The sequence below is a fragment of the Homarus americanus genome, unplaced genomic scaffold (genome assembly GCF_018991925.1).
Source record: "Homarus americanus isolate GMGI-L3 unplaced genomic scaffold, GMGI_Hamer_2.0 scaffold18703, whole genome shotgun sequence".
NCBI lineage: Eukaryota > Metazoa > Arthropoda > Malacostraca > Decapoda > Nephropidae > Homarus > Homarus americanus.
Genome location: NW_024749779.1, coordinates 5,646,227 through 5,664,703, shown reverse-complemented (window position 1 = coordinate 5,664,703; position 18,477 = coordinate 5,646,227).

Sequence of the window (18,477 nt, the reverse complement as noted above, 5' to 3'; positions counted from 1 at the left end):
GTCCGGATTTTTGGACTTCTACTGTAATAGGGAACTGTAAATGTATTTTTGAAATGACTGTAAATTCTCTTTCTCTCCCTCCTTGTTATGAATCACTCACTTCTACTGAACTGACTTTCCATCAGTTAATCCAGATTATTGATGGTTTACTGTAATACTTTATGGAAATTGTTACAGTGTACTGCCTGGATTGATTAGATAATTTTCCAACAAACCATTATGATGCACTGAGACCTTAAAAGGTGAAATGATGTATAAACTATATGATAAATATGTAAATAAATTTTTCCCATAAGTTACAAACCATATTGTTAAGATCCTCATGCTTTGGGTGTCATAATGGTCTTACTATTTAGCAGTTGCCATTATTGTCAAAATGCTTTTCCGCCTCTGCAATAATGTACATATACTGGTATCCCTTGCTATACTAATGGCCAAATAGGTTACGTTCCTGAAAAAAAAACTTCATTAAGTGAATTTTCATAGAGCAAATCAAACAACATAGGGAAAAATAGGGTACGATTCCCCAATGACAAGAAAACCCCAATATCATACCCCGAAAACATGAAATCAGTTCCCAAACAACAAAATACCTACCTAGCTAATGATAAATAATACAAAACTACCTGTACTGTAATTTACTACCTAACACATTAAATATACAGGTACTGTACTGTATTAATAAAGTCATCTAGGTAAAAATATGCAGCTAAAACCATTTAGAAAAAAAATTAATTAAAGTGTAATGCAGCCACCATTTGCAAACTAATTCGCTAAATCGAGCGAAAATAATGGAAATTCGATTTAGCGGAAATTTTGTTTTAACGGAAAGGGGTGGCTCAAATTAAGTTCGTTAAATCGAGAAAATAGTAAGTTCGTAAATCAAGAAAATAGTGTACTGTACTTGTATATCATGTTGAGAACAGTGAGCAGTGCCAACACTTGTAGGGAAGCACTCAAGTGTTGAAGGAAGGTACCCATGTTAGTCCTTTGTCAAGTCAATTGCTAAATCAGAACTTATCTATAGATTCTGACATCTTATTTTGAGACCACATATTTGATCATTTAGGCTACTGATGAAAAGGCTACTGAAAGAATTCACTAATTTGCAAAACAATCATACAGGAATTCTGAACATATGAGGCAAGCAATATCATACATGGGATTATCAAGTAAGGGTAGAGGAGCGACCAGATTATGGAGAGTTGGTGTTGTGTGGACAGTTGTCAGTTATCAATCTGACCTAGTGTACCCACAGTCTGTTCACAGCTGTTTTCTCTTCTGGATTTTTATTTTTTTTATATAATTGTATACCATAATAGAATTGTGTGCATTTTACAGTTTTAGTCATTTCCTAGGAACTTATAAAGTCATCGTTGTGCAATATCCCTCTCTCTCTCCAGGAATAAGTGTACTGTATTGCCTCGCCATGTTCACATTATTTTTGTCATGGATGGTGTGGGTGTTTGTCATGATGTGCATGTTAGTGGGTGGATGGATGGGATGGTATGTTCCTTCAGCCTACACCACCACCTACATATGCTACCCAACCTTAAACACGCCCATCTGTATTCTATCCACTCAAGGTCATCGTCTTCTACTGTCTGGTCAGACTCAGGAAGGCGAGTTGTGGGGTTTGTGTGTAGTGATGCAAGTCGTTCATGTAGTACAGTAATTGAATGCTTGCATTACATTTTTAAGGTGTTTGTATTTAGGTATGTTTAACAATCAAATTTTTTATTGTAATGGATGGTTGATATATCAGTTTTCATTTTCTTTAAGTCTTCTAATTTTTGAAATCCTGTAATATATATCACCATTCTGTGACACACGTGAGTAGATATTATTTCGGGATGTCTAGCTTGTACAGTATTGCTGATGCCGGAAGTGGCATATTCTTCCAGGTTATTAGACATTTAATGTTTTATTTTGCAAGAAAGTAATTTCATTATCATAACAGTAGAGGGTGCTGTGAATGGAGGATTTTATTTCAAACACTATGATTTAACTAATAAGCCCCAAAAAACATTATGTAAGTTGTGATAGAATATGTCAAGGTCACTCACAATGTGCTGTAAGAAGGTGAAGACTATCTACATCAGTAGATAATGAGATTAAACTAATTTAAGAAATTAATTAAAGTAATGTTGTGATTGAATACACCAAATATAGGTGCTGTTGTGTTTAGTACTTACAACTGATGGTGGGACATGTATTTCCAGGTATAGATAATTGTGTTCTTGTAAAATATCGTGTTATAGAAAATCGCGTAATAGAAATAACAGGGCTTATGGAGAAAATAGGGTTAGGTGCAGATTACTCGAAATCGAAAAAATTTAGTATTTAGCCTAACACAAAGGATAGCACAGTCTAAATAAATGTTACATTCATATCTAATAATGAAATCATACAGTAAATTTAACACTTTACCTTGAAAAAATATGAATGTAACTTGATGGGGGAGAAGGGTGATTTTGAGGTTGATAACATTGAGCTTCTCTTCAAGTGTTATATCCTTTCTTTTACGATAATCACCGGGAATTCTATCATCAGAGCGCTTTTTGGAGATATTCTTCTTTACCATATTCACAGTTAATACCACAAAATTGGAGAAATAGTAAGCAAAAATCGCGTTATAGCAAACAAGCGTTCGCGTTATACAAATATTGTTCCGAATTCATAAATCGGTGATAGCAGAACTCCTGTATGACAGAATAAGCATTGTTGTGTGATACTGGACGGCTTTGATTAACCCTTAGACCCTGGGTGACGTTCCAGAACGCCAGAATGTCCAATCAACGTGACCCAGGTGACATCCCAGAATGTCCGCCTACCCCCCTCCCCCCTCCCACCAGCAGCACCCTAACCCAGGGCTTAAGGGTTAACACCCCTATCAACCCAGTCACGCCGTGTGCGATTACATAGTGGCGGACTAATATTCCAGCTGGTGAGCAAGCAAAAACATGTTGAGAGGAATTCGTTAACCGAATTTAATATTCTTATGGAGGGTAATTCGTTAACCGAGGGACCACAGTATATTAAATGAAGCATGTCAGTTTCACTGTTACAACAGGATTAAAAAAAAACTTGTAATAATATTCAATTTATTTATTAAAAGAACCTGCAAATAACATTTTTACCTCATAAAAACTTAATGCATTGATTGAAATAAATCTCATGTGTCCAAAAGTACCTGCATATTTAAGTCATGCAAGTGTTGTGTATTGAGATCACTGAGTGGTTGGTATGATACAATTGAGATATTATAGGTGGCTAGTGGTATGGGTGGTATGGTGTGGATGATTTGATGTGGTATGAATGGCATGGTGTGGTATGGATGGCATGGTGAGGTGTGGGTGGCATGGCGAGGCGTGGGTGGCATGGCGAGGTGTGAGTGGCATGGCTAGGTGTGGGTGGCATGGTGTGGATGACTTGGTGTGGTTGGCATGATATGGATGACTTGGTGTGGTGGGTGGCATGGGATGAATGACTTCGTGGGCAATTACAGGCCAAACCCACAACTCATTAGAACATGTATTAAATTGGACAAACAGGAAGATAGGGCAGAGAAGTCTTATTGCATGAATATGCAAAATAAAAGAGTGTGAGAGTGTGTGTGTAATAATAATTACCGATTTATTGAAAAGGTTCAGCAGCCCAAAGACTGAAAATATAGTTGATAGAAATGACTTATTACATACATTGACATAGGGAGGAGAGGAGTGTGTGTAGGGGGGGGGGAATATTCAGATAGTACAAAAGAGAAGACAGAAACTTATGGATAACTAGTAGTCTACATCCATTGCACTAGTTTCCTGAAGCTAAACAATCCACATAATGATGGGATTAGAGTAGTCCAGACAATTATTAAGTCAAACATAAAACTACTGTAAACACAACTTTAAAGTATGGCTTTTTTTTTCCATCATTCAATTGCATAATTTGTATCATAATCCTGCACAGCTGTTAGCCTACTGTCATATTAGCATTTACATAAAATTTTAAGTTGTTTCCTACAGCTGCAAACCATAACCAAATGTTTACTTCCAAACCATTTATTTTAAACTAATTCCCATCTTAATGTTATCTACTTCTAATCCCTTTCTTAATGTTACCTATTTCAAGTCCATTTACAATACTGTACTTATATTACTTACTCCAAATCCCTTTTTATATAAATTCTACGTCTCGTCCCTTTCTTGATATTATCTACTTCTAAACCCAGGGGTAATCAAAAGATTACCTGCTTCAAGTAGGCAATTAATCTTTAACACCCTAGGAAGTAGCAGCCTTGGCAGTCCTACATATACAGTATAGTACTGTACTATAATGCCAAGTTCCCACTCTGCAGAAGTGGGTTGGTTATAAAAAAGGCTTCCAATCATAAAATGTGCTTCAAATTTGCCCAATAGCAGGAGAAATTACAATGGAAATAAGGTGAAGGAACTAAGTCCGATCAGCTGTTTAACCCTTGAAAACAAACAATTCGTGGTGTTGAGTGCGGGATTCTTTTTTACAGGAAAGATGTTTCTTCTAGGACATACTTTATCAACCTGTTTCCAAATGAATCTAAATGATGAGCATTAAGGTGAAATTGCATAAAGACATGTTAAAAGGAACTTAAGGGAGGGAGACAGACAGCCACCCACCCCTGCTACACCCCCTCCCTACCCCTCTGCCTGCTGCTCCCAGATGTACATTCGTCTTCCAAATAAAATATACTCCTACACTTAATTCTTATTTTTTATCTTTATAGTACTATACAGTTTTCTCTAAATTCATAAGGCAAATTCCAGGGTTGCTTTACACTTTACAGTAAATAACAATCATCTGGTGAAAACAGTTGTTGACAGAATTGTGTCTGATTTTCAACCCAGAAAGTTTCAGATTTTATTTTATTGGTGTTATAAGTGTTTTAATAACCTTGTTATACACTTACAGACCCTAGTTGTTGAAGTGCAGTAATAATATAACATCTGATTTTCTTTTAACAGTTTAGATAAGCAAGGTTATATCCAACCCCCCCCCATAGATTCCCATTTTCCGGACTGGGGTCTGTTTCAATTATTCCGATTTATCAAGGTTCTACTGTAAAGGAGATTATGATGTTCCTCTTTTTTTTTATGTTAGTCAATTCTCATACCCTTCTTGATGGTACTTGCACCTAATCCCTTTCTTTATATTACCTAATTATATTCCCTTTCTTAATGTTACCTACCTTCTGTTCCCAATTGAAGTATTATACCTTCTGACCCCTTTCTTGATGTTTGCTCCTTTGAAATCCCTTATTGGATGCTAACTGCCATTACTTTAACCAACTATTAATCTTTTTATTTCTACTCCTCCTTTCTTGTTTTCTATCATTTAATCCTCCATGTTATCTACATTTTAATCCTATAGTGGTTCTACCTTCCTCCATATCCTAATCAAAGCAACACACAGGTATCCCTAATATATGTTTGCCCAATAATTTTTGTTTTGTTTTAAATAAGTAAGTTTTTTTTAAAGGCAAATATTTGCTTTAACAAATAACAAACACATTTTAACACCCTTGTAATTTTAAAGGAGGGCCAGGGAAAGGCAGAGACTGAGATGGACGAATGAAATTAAAAACTGGGTTTCCAGAGCAGCAAAATCGTGGAGGATTGGTAAAAACATCCCAAAAAGGTTGAGAGTGGAGGACTGTGGTTGAGAACCCTCAGATATGAGGATGGTACTTTCGTTAATTAAATGATTAACCTTTAAAATGCGAAAACTTTTAGTGATCACATGGATATGATTGCCATCCAGGATGCATAAACACATTTATGCTCTACTGTGCCCATACAATGTTTCCCATTTCCAATGTATTCATTCTTGACTTTTTCATGTGGAACATACAGTAGCTAAAATAACTATCTGTGCAGACTTTGTGGGAAACAACAGGAGACCACGGACGACAAATTTTGGTATATGAGGGCTGTCACTAGTCACGTAAAATTTCGGAGCATATCGACCCCCACCTGCACAGATAGTTGTTTTAGCTACTGTACAGTGGTGAAATTTATGTAAAAAATCCTTAACTGACCAACATTTTCCCTTCCCAGAACATAATCACATCATGGTTTCTACCATTCAATATATAATTAATTTCACTTCCCCGTAACATAACCCCCAATAATACCGGAGTTCTACCATTCGATATACTGTACGTTTTTTCACTTAATGAATGAATTTCCATGAATGCAACGTAACTCCTTTATATGTCAGGTAAATCCTGTACTGTATACCTTTTAGTCATGGTTTGCAATTACAAAAACAATTCTTGATAACTCTACCACTATGGTTGATTCATATAATATAGATAAAAAAAATTACATAAAAGCAGCTGTTTGTGCAAGAACCTTGATACAATACCTATAATTTGCCACTTTGGTGCTTCTTTCCATGTAAAGTCACAATTTTAATAAATCTTTTACCTTATGCTAGCTGACCTTTTAAGCATGAAAAATAAATTTCCAGAAACTAGTGTACAGGATAAAGTTAAAACACTGTGCTGCTATGATAAAAAGACGACCTGCAGCTTATACTGTACGTCATTTCAGCCCACACTCACCTGCTTCATCCCGAGCTTACCTGAAATAATACCATAGAATTAGTTCCAGTTATGTAATATACAGTAATCAGAATGTAAAACAATCCATAAATAATTATTGGCATGACAATATAAATATGCTATTCACCTTCACTTGCCTTTTATCATCAATATTTTAAAGATAAAAATAAAGTGGCTGCACCTCACTGTGATCAGTATCACCATACTAGACAACAGTACCATTTGACTTATCCAAATCTATCCTCAAACCTAGTGTGGCCATAACAAAAATGTCTGCCTTAATCAGGGCTTTCCCATGGTATGGCCTACAAGATGACACATCAGGCAAAAATCTGAATTATCATAGACCTTTTCCTAATAAGTATACTTGATACCAATTCAAAACAGTATCTTAAAATCCTGGTTTCCTAAATTTGTACAATATTTCAAATTTTTCCATTATCGTCCTCTAAAATTTTTAATACGTAACAGCCTATCACTGCTTAATAAATAAATCTGTACCCAACCTTATAAATTCATCAGATTCACATTCACCCAAAATAAGCCAAGACATAAGTATAACATTTCCAAACTTCTAAAAGAATTACTACCCCATTTGTTGCTGCCAATTTTTTTCTGAGAGCACTGAATTGCTAATTTTACAAGCAGGCTTGTTTGTAGACATAACCATAAATCAATGCCAACAATAACTAGAAAAGGTTCCATTGTAAATGCAGCCACTTTCACTAATAATAATTAAGCCAACACTCATCTTTAAAATAAATATTTGTAAACAGTAGTCATGCCAATAAATACATTGATACCATTAAACCACCCTCAAACACCAGACACAAAGCTAGTCAGGATATTATGATGGATACAACAGATACAAAGTCCAGTCCATCACATAGGGACAACAACCACACATTATGATCACCACCACCAAACTCATCCTGGTAGCCAATCAACAAGACAAAAAAAATAAATAAAATTAAATAAATAAATAAAAATCATCCCAATCACATCACATTCTGAAAGACAGGAAAAAGAAAAGGAACTCATAAATAAACTACATACAATTCAATCAGAGACAGGCAAACAAGAAAATGGCCACTATCCCTTTTTCATTGTCACAAAATAAAGATAACATCCGGAAATCTTTATTGCAACAGCAAAATTATTGCATAAATTTTAACCTAAAATCACCATATGTTCATTATAAGAGGAATTACACAAAATATTCCCTCTGTCCCCTTTTTGTGATCCTGTTCCACTAATACTACAGGATGGCCAGAAATGAGAAGACTTCATTTGCTGTCATCCATTCACTCTTCGCTGCTGTAACATTCCATACACCACTTAACACCATGCTCACCATCCCCTTTGGCTTTAGTCTTTCAACCCATTTTATTTCACCCCTCTCCCTCCTACAATCTACCCGAGAATTTTACAGAGTACTGTATTCTTATTGCCATCATATCACTTCCTATTTTCTCTCTAGGTCCATAACACCTTAGTAAACCCTGGTCAGATCTCTGTAAATACTTCTTTCATTTGCACTTCAACTATACTGTAATTTTTTTATTTTTTATTTCTCAGTACTGTATGTATATTCTTTTCACAGCACATGTAGCTCTCAAGTCTCTTTATATGCATACCCAGGTTGTGATGTCAACTGAACAATTCCTTTAAAGACCTCCAATTTTACCTCCATTGCCACAATTTCCTCTCTCCATTTTGTAATACCCCTATTACTATACAGAGGCGCTATAGTGTACTTTGCTTCCCTCAACTAAGTGATTCATTTGCTAATGTTCTATTTACAGATACATCCACTCCTAAATATCTAAAAACACCTCACTTCCTTTATTCTATCTTCTTTCAAACTAAAATACCCCTTTTTCTCACGTCATCTCAAAAAGTTAATTCTAAAAAATAAGGAACACTGTACTATGCTGAATGTAAAAAAAAAAAAAAGGCACAATTCTAATGCAAGAATATCTTAAATTTGAAGTACAGGTAAACTAGTCATACTATTGTCATCAACTCGAAATTAAGATACTCTAAGGAAAACATTAAATAAAATATAAAGTTCCAAGTACTAATGACAGGAGGCAAAAACTAATGCAAAATTACACAACTTGTCAACAAATTTGTTTTTAGTCTGAAGTCAATCTGCCGAGGCAATGAAATGTAACCAAAAATCAAATAAGTAAAAATCGATCATTACGTATTCTAAAAGGGGAAATACAGTACAAAGTCCCAAAATCAGCAACCTAATGACTTTGAGATTGCTGGGGTCTCATTTATTTTTGTTTGTTTATTTATTTATTTATTTTTTTTTTTACAAAGCAAACATGTGAAAATGGATGTGTTAATGGAATTTTGTAAAGTTGGAATGGGGTTTGGATATCATTTAAGAATTTACTCCAAAAAGTTTCATTCCTAGTACAGTGTACTGTACTGTAATTCACACCATTTAACATCATTTCTAACGCTTTCATATTTTTTCATTCAATAAAATTCCTAATGTTTCAACGTAAATCTGAACATGTAACCATTTATGAAATTTCATATATATCAGCGAAAAAGTTTTATTCAAAGTAAATCACGTTTAACCTCAATTTCAACATTTTCATTTTCCTTACTTAGATTTTTTATTCTGTTCAAAGGAATTATCAAAAGCTTCGTTCCAAGTAAATCTTGATGTGTAGTTCAGTATTTGACATTTTAATACAATTCTTTTTTTTTTTTTTTCGTTCAATTTCTTTTTCCTTTATATTCTCAAAAAGTTTTGTTTGGAGTAAATCTCAAAGTTTACCATCATTTCTGGCCACCCATTCCCAGCAGGCCTCAAAAAACATGATCGCTGTTCGCCTCATCATTTAAATCATATAATAAAGTTTAGTATGTTTTAAGTGTATTACAGAAGGGTAATGTTCGTACGAGAAAATTTTCATAAAACATAACCCCTAAGAATGTAAACTCAACTAATAATATTAGGCTTACAGTAATTTTGGCATGGTAACGGCTTGATAGATATTTCAAACATTCCACCTCAACTGAACTGTACCTGCAACTCATCCAAATTTTATCTGATTTCTAACCCAGAATCCTACTACTGTATCTCTAAACAGTCTTATAACTTTTTTTAATTTATTCATAATATAACAAGCTGGTCTTTACAACATTTGGATCTAATACAAACAAACTTTTTAACACAACTGAACATGACCGAGTCTTCCTGATAACTTGACAGCAAAGTAAAACATTACCCAAATTTCATCATTGTTTTGGATCAGATTTGTGGGCTTCCAGATTTGGGACTTTGTACTATAATAAGATTACATAATCATAATAATATAATCAAGGTTCCTGTAACATTCAAAATAAATCAGAATCATTCCACAAATACCTGCCATAGACAAGCTAAATTTTTTATCTCACTTCATTTCACAATACCAACTAAACCTGAAAATCAGTCAAATGTCATTTCACTATACTGTATCTTTTCATGTTTAAAATTATTTAAACTCAGTGACTTAATCAACACATTTTAAACTAAAGTACTATTATTGTACAGAATGCCAATGACTAAGTTGTACTATGCTTAAAATTTTATACCCTTTTCTGCTACATCCTTTACTAATAAATCTTGTATCTTAATTGTTACTTAAAAATTAAAACTATAGCGCCTCTGAATCCTACTTCACCTAGATGGTGATACTCTTTTATCTTCTGGAGAGGATTTTTTTTAGATTCATAAAATTAACTATTGGGACTATACTTCACATATCTACTGTATCAACTTTCTATAAATATTATTTACTGCATAATCTATAAATGGTTGAGAAATGCTAAAATTATAAGAGCTCACTGCTTCTTGTAGGTTACCTTGAAATACCTGTACTGTATATACCTGTAGAAAACTGTACATCTCTCTAGGCTTCTCTTATCATGTTCATACTCTATCAGCTTATCAGCAATGAAATAATTTTCAGCTAAATTAAACTTATAGGAAAGCTGGTACTAATTTATAACTGTTGTCACAGCACCTAATAGCTAAAATCCTATTAGAATATCTCTGATGACGTAGATTGGTTTAATCCTGGGGAAAAGACTTTACTGGATCCAATTTTCAGAAAACAAGAGTAACCAAACTTTATGAAAGTTAGTGCAATGATCTCTCCCACTTACACCAAAGACTGAAACCTGGCCTCTTGTTGTGCAAATAGAGCACAAGCCATATTTCCAAAATAATTAAATTTCAAATGCTATTTATCCAATCTGGTTTTATATGGCAGCGTATGGAAAACTAATATTGAGTTACCTCATGTATATGGGCTAGAGAAAAACCACTAGCAGCTTCCAGTGAAGCTGACCTTTAAAGATAGTAATATAAATTCAATGTCTGGCAAGGGTTAACAGAAAAGGTATTTCACCCAGTACCAACTGCATAGCACAACAAAATCCAATCCCAATACCCAGAGTCCAGAACTTTCTCCTTTTTTGTTATGCCATTCCACACAAAACAATTTAAAAATATAAAATATTGCATCCACTCTGCAATCTGAGGCTCCAATTTTCCCCAACAGACACGACCAAAGCTACAAAACATAGCGTGGCTTACCAGTCGAAGTCCAACTTGTTCGAGGCGAGACCAACACCCCGACACCAATCTTGCTGGACCTGTCGAAGCCTCCAAGGAATGTGGCAGCAACCTTCAACACATAGCGGAAACACCACCATGCAATCTCGACGGGAGGCCAGAGGGCCTTTTTTTCATATACTGTACTGTATTAACTTGTTTCACACTCTGACCACAGCAACATTCCACTTATCAACATGCACAGGAGTTTTGAAGAATTGCAAAAAATATCTTCAGGCTTGGATGACAAAGGCTGCTATAAAGAGAATCCTTCCCCATCATACAATTCTTGACAAGTGGCATTTTCCAGCTGCTTCAGATACATCTTAAAACACTGACCTTTATATCAATAGTTAAATATGGCAACTTCTTTAAATAAGTAGGAACCAAAGCAAGAAACATCAAGAAAAGATTATCAATTTAAAAAAATAAAAAATAAAGTTCACCTCCAAGAAGCCATTATTAGCACTGATAATGACTAATAAAACCTAGTCCCCATTCAATACCTGTATTTATACTTAAAAGTACATGACACAAAATCTTTTTAATTACACCAACACCATTAAAATTAAAAATATAATTGAAAATTCCAGTAGCTAATTCTTTCTCCCCTTGACCTACATCTTGACTTACAACACAATGTTCCCTAGAAAAGAAGTAAAACGAGTACAAATTAAAACCAATGAATAAGATAAATTTCAAAATTTCAATAATTCCTCTAAAACCTGTTTCATATACATCAACACATATCATGATTCCCATTTTACTCCTTCCTTATCTTTAAAACTAATAAGGTAGCTTTCTTCTAAACCTATTCAAGCTAAAATTCTTGAAACTAGTAAAAATTTAAACCAAGAGTCAACTACTTCAGACAATGAGGATCCTTATTAAATATTCAATACAAAAATATGGTCTAAAGGTAGAAGAAAAAAAAGATTTGATTTAGTTTTTTTTTCATCCCCATAGACACTACAAAAATATTATTAAACCCTGTTCATCTAGATTACACTCCTCCAACTTCTGTTTGGACCATCAACTATGGAACCAGATCATCTCTCTGATTTCCAAACAAGGATGAGCAAAGAAACAAAGACTCTTTATGAACAACCACAGATGACCAGTCCACAAGAGGCAGCACAAGTTTTACTCAAGATAACTTGTACTCCCTTCAGAATCATGCACAGACATGCTGGTTACCATACAACTATGTTTCCCAAGTCTGGTCACTGTATACTTAATAATAACATCTGTACCAACTGTCAAGCAAAAATAGTACTGCATCATTGCCATGTTCTCAATATCAACAAGGTTTCTGCAGTATTTACCTGACACAATGTCAATCTAATTTAGTTCTATATACACTATACACTGTATTTCTAAAATATACACAATTAAAATCAGTTGTCAGTCAGTCAAACACCAGGATTTACAAGCAATATATAATTCATGTGATTTCTTGGGAAACAGATGCCTGGGTAAGAGGGTCAAGAGTAGTCATTTGTCTCAAGGTAAGGCATACTGGCTGATTTCCACTTTTTGCAGCACAAACTTAAATAGTACCTCTATCTTTAACCTACTGTACACCTAGGAACCTTCATTGGCCAGTGGAAGAAATCCAATAAAAATAATTCACGCTACATACAACTCAAGAAACTGGCTTATCATAACTAGCTGTAGTCATAAGTGCACAACCTTAGCACCATTTAAGTCAACTTTGGTTTGCTGATGTGATAATTCTGCCAACACCAAAGCCCAATCCCAAGATGAGACCTGTGTCATTCAAAAGCATCTGGAGACAATAGATATCAGAAGCCATTCAGAATGATTAGTATTTAAAGAAATAAAAAATCAATCTGAGTTTGCTCTCCTGTTTTATATGTAGATAATATAATATTAACACTCATGCACCGCCATATTTGTATCATCCCTCTCACATACATGGCCAGTTGTGACCTTTTGGCACGGAAGAGCCAAGCTGTATCTTTTCATTCAGATCGATTTTTTGTATGAAACCAACTACATTCTAAGTAAAACTGATTGGTCTTCCACTTTAAACAAAAAAATTAAGAAAGACAAAATACTTTTCATAAGTTATGCATTATAGTTTTAACACAAACCACATATATTTTACCCAACAAATAACAAGTAAACACAATAAAATTTATACAACAAAAAAGCAAACACATTTAAGCTTCATATTAGTGAAATCAAAAATTGAATATAAGTATTAGTAAGACTGAAATTTTTTTTACTTTTTAGTTTTGGTCTGTTTTTCCCATTGATTAGTGTAAGTGTCTAGGTATGTTAAGGTGGTTTTAGATTTTGCTAACATGTACGATTTGGCTGTAAGCAATTTTAGAATAAAAATTCCATCCCTAGCAGCTCACACACAAACAACAGTTACATATTTGAATCGGTGAAATGTAAAATAAATAAAATAAAATAGAGTAAAAACTAATCAATACTTTACAATTTTACAGGAGAGTATTACTGTACAATGAAGGTGCAGAAGTGTGCGAGACAACGGGAGAAAATCTAAAGGGAAAGTGCGCAGCACATTCTAGTGTGGCTACTGGGAGAATACTAAAGTCCTCAATCCTTGTGCATGGTGGGGTTGCCATATATCTAATTCGTGTTGGATTACCAAGAGAGAATGGTTCAAGGAACGACCTGCCCAAACCTCACCCGTCATAATTACTTTTTTGGGGGAGGGATGGGCAAATGGCATCAGTGCCAATTGGACGAGACTAAAACTTTACACAGATGTAGAGTCATGGTGCGCGAGTGTTAAATAAGCACATCAGTTCTCAAACTAATTTATGTGAGATGGCTGAGATTGTACTAGGGTATATATTATTATGTAATAGGGTATAACGAAGGTGAAAACAATATGAATTATTGTACTGTATATTCAGTATTCTGTACCAGAACACAAGTGTATGTTTATGATTACTAGTGCACAAATACCGTGTCAGAGCATCAGGCAACTTACTAAACACAAGGTTTGCTGCCTGAACACCATTCTGCATCCTCAATTCTCTCATCTTCCCTAAAACATGAGTGGTTTAGGTCACTTGTGTATCTTGTTATTAATTTTTCAAATTTTTTGAAAGCAGAAAAGAATCTCACAAGGATTGGGCAATTCCTTTTTGATTAGCAGATTTTCAGCACAATTATGGTGACTAATTTTGGGTGCTTGCTCTCCATACCTCATAATTAGTTATACAGTACCTCCACCCGAGTGATTTTGAAATACAGTAAAACTCCCATAATTGAAAATAATAGGGGCTCTGGCCCTTATGAATTGTGCGAATTTACAAAATATGAGGGACACCGTAAAAAAAATAAAATAAAAACACACACACACACACACATGAGGATCCATATATATTTCATTAGCCCACAGTCATGGGCTAGTGGGTTCGAATCCTCTGTGTGTTTGTGTGTGTATATATATATATATATATATATATATATATATATATATATATATATATATATATATATATATATATATATATATATATATATATATATATATATATATATATATTGATATTGCAAAATTTGCAATATATGTTCCGTAACAGCAAAAAATCACGAATTATGAGCGATTTCAAATTAAGAGAGGTACAAATTAAGAGGGTTTTACTGTAAGTCTAGGGAGGCATTATTGTGAGTTCTTAAATTATATTTTACCTCACTCTCCTGTGAGGCATACAATGTTAGCCAGAACTCTGGAATCACCATACAGTTCTTTAGATCAACATTGAATTTTTGTGTTTCCCCGAGTTTTTTTATTTCATATTAATATTCTTGATGAGGATTCTCTTAACAGGACAATCCCTTCTTGTCATTCCCAAAGAAATAAAAAATTGATATATGCATCACTGATTATTTAATGATTTGTGAGTGAATAGTAAATCTGGTAGAGTACCACAAAATGAGAATAATAAACAATTTTAAAATTAAATAAAGCTATTTTCATTCACCTTGGAGATCAATCTATGAAGTCATAAATACAGTCAAAAGTCAACACTGATTTCTACAGGAATATGAACTCATAAAATTTGAAGAAAAATAAATACTGTACTGTACTGTACATTTTTGTTTTGTTTTAATAATTTATTTATTTTTATTTTTTTTTAAAGAAAACAAATGGGCAATCTTAAGTCAGAACTGAGCTCGGTTACCAAGTACAGGTAATGTAAATCCTAAAATCTATTCAGACCTGGAGAAATGTCTGGTGGTTTCAGCTTGGGAAGTATTGCATCCCACAAATGACTCGGAAAATCTAATGAGTACAGTACTGTATATGGAGTTCAGCAATGAAGAAAACTCCAATATCAATACAAAATATAGGATTTATAAATATGTATGCTCAAACTGATGCCACAAAAAGTAGAAACCAACCCGAGTGTTAAGGAGTCAGAAAAAACAATATCAAATTATCCATAATACCTGTATAACGGAACTTTCAGAAACCGCAAAAATCTCCAGTCTTATCCACTCCATTTTTTTTAAATTTAACTAAAAAAAATTTGCAGGCAGGTTCTAGGAGGTATATACATAAGGGAAGGATGGATAATAACAAAAGAAATATGAAAAAAAAGAGAAAATTACATACCAAAGAGAGTTCCCTAAACAAGAAGGCTGTAGGTTTCATGGGATGTGTAAGTATTGTATACAGACTGAAATAGACAATTTTGCTGCAATGTCTGACCTGACACCCATGAATGTGCACACTGCACAATACAGTATATACAGAAATTATATATATATATATATATATATATATATATATATATATATATATATATATATATATATATATATATATATATATATATATATATATATATATATATATATATATATATATATATATGTGTGTGTGTGTCAAATTTCTCACTGAAAAGTGATTGTCTTCACACAATGACAACTGTGAATTCCTCAAAAATTTTAAAACTAAAAACAATGAATACATTAAAATAAATACCTGTACTACTACTGTTACTCTATTACTATTACCAACTGAATAGAAGAACCAGTACAATACTACAACTATCCACTTGTCTTTTACATAACATTACTCTGTCATGTTACTTCCTAGGAACTCACCCTACATCAAAAGAAGGGTATGAGACACTAAAGAGAATGAGTCCCTGAACACTTTCCCAAGACTATTAGCACTGCTCTTTCTTGTCCACCAATGCCATATCCTCTTCATAACATTTCAAGGCAACATTTAACCTCAGAAAATCTACATAGCAAGTCACAATCTATGAAATTCACAACTGTGCTCCATTAACTATACAGGGGTATCTTCTATGTCATCTGAATTCTCATCTTTCCTAAAGGCATAAAAACCATCACACCTATAATTCAGATTTTCCACATCAATAGCACTCAACCATAATGGCTGTTTCCGACCGTCAAGCAAGGTGATGATACCTAGCGAATCTGCGAAGGATGTCTTGGGCTTTCAAGTTGAAGTTGTTTATGATTTAATCAAGTTAAATTGAGTTAGTGATTAAGAATAAAGCATACTTCATATATCTATGTAAAGTCCATTCACAAATTTTTTGGGCTCGCTGCAATTTCATTTACACTAATTTATCAATGCATACTTTACATATATTCAAGTATAAATACCTATACACATCTAGACACTGCTCCAATACATCAATTATAAGCATGTCTAAAAATGTGCTAGATGTTAGTGACAGAAGAACAATAATGCACAAACCGATCCACAAGTAGGAAAAGAATATTCTAGATTCCACTGAAAATTAAAAGACTAAGAAAAAAGCAAACTATAAAATTGATGAACGATAATTTAAAATCTAGCATTGTTCAGAGGACAAGAGTGGTTCAAGATGGAAGACTATGAAAGTACAAGGAGACCTCCAAACAGCAGTGGACTGATACAGCAAGATGATGTGACACTTTTGGGGTCTGATACTGGGGTGATGTACAAACCAGTTAGAGATCATGATGCCTTGACATGGAGAGGGAACAACAAAACAGAATAAATCTGGTTGTCCACTAAAAAAAAAAAAAGAAAAGAAAATATGCTGTCCATGACATCAGCCACCTAATATAACAAGGTCTCTTTCTCTTTCTCTCTCTCTCTGCATCCATCCATCCATCCACCTCTGCCCATCACAAAATACACAAACATGAACAAAAATAAGCACATGTAGACATGAAATCAATGAAGCTAGGATTGGAGGTTCATACAGGCAAATAGCCTTCTCCTGTATGACCTGGCCACCCTGAGCACTTTCTCCATTTCATTCATTTTGGGATCAACCTACAAAGAAAACTCACGGAGTACTTGATACCATACCAGCCCATGTGCTTTTTTTCCCCTTAATGTACAAGTAGTGCACAATCAATTCACTGATACCATAACCATAATGTCTGCCCAATGATGCTGATCTCTGGCTGCTACCAATATTCACCTTGAAAAAGAAGAGAAGATAGAAAAGAGGAGAGGAGAGAGGAGAGGAGAGACCTACTATGTGTGTTGGCCTCACTGTTTGTATTTATGTACCTCACTAGTCGGGAATCGAGCCTTGGACCTCTGCGTGTAAACAGGGACAACAATAGCAATCCTAGGCTTTGTTTTATTTCACACATAGCCTGTTCATTCGTCTTATTTTTAAGCACCGTCAACCTCCATCAGGGATTACCCATGCCAACTACATGGTGGTTGTATCATTTTACCGAATCCAGCTGGGAAACACGAGGCTACATATTTATCTCAACTGTCCATCTACATGCGGACTTCCATATACAATACCTCACGAGATAGGTATTGTTTTTATAAGGAAGTCAGCATGTATATGGACTGTTGAGATATGTATGTATGTTAGTGTATGTATGTATGTATGTACTGTATCTGATATTTCTTCCCACAAATTAAAATTTGTATTTACAAAGGAATGATTGTGTAAACTATCACAATGCAGACTCTTACATCCATACTGATGGCCTATTTTACACCCATTATGCACAATTTGGGGCGACTTCTAAAAGAAGTAGTTTTGTGCATGTTACACGTATAAAACAAGTGCCAGTACACCTCTAAAAGTAAGAGATTTTAATTGAGTGTGCATTTATTTGAATTATTTTGCTATGTATTTCAAAATTTGAAAACTGTGGAGTGGGCGTGATCAATTGGGTTAAAAATTGCATGAGCCGAAATGTAGAGGGAAGGAAAGCCAGGGGTAAGCCAAGAATGAAGAAT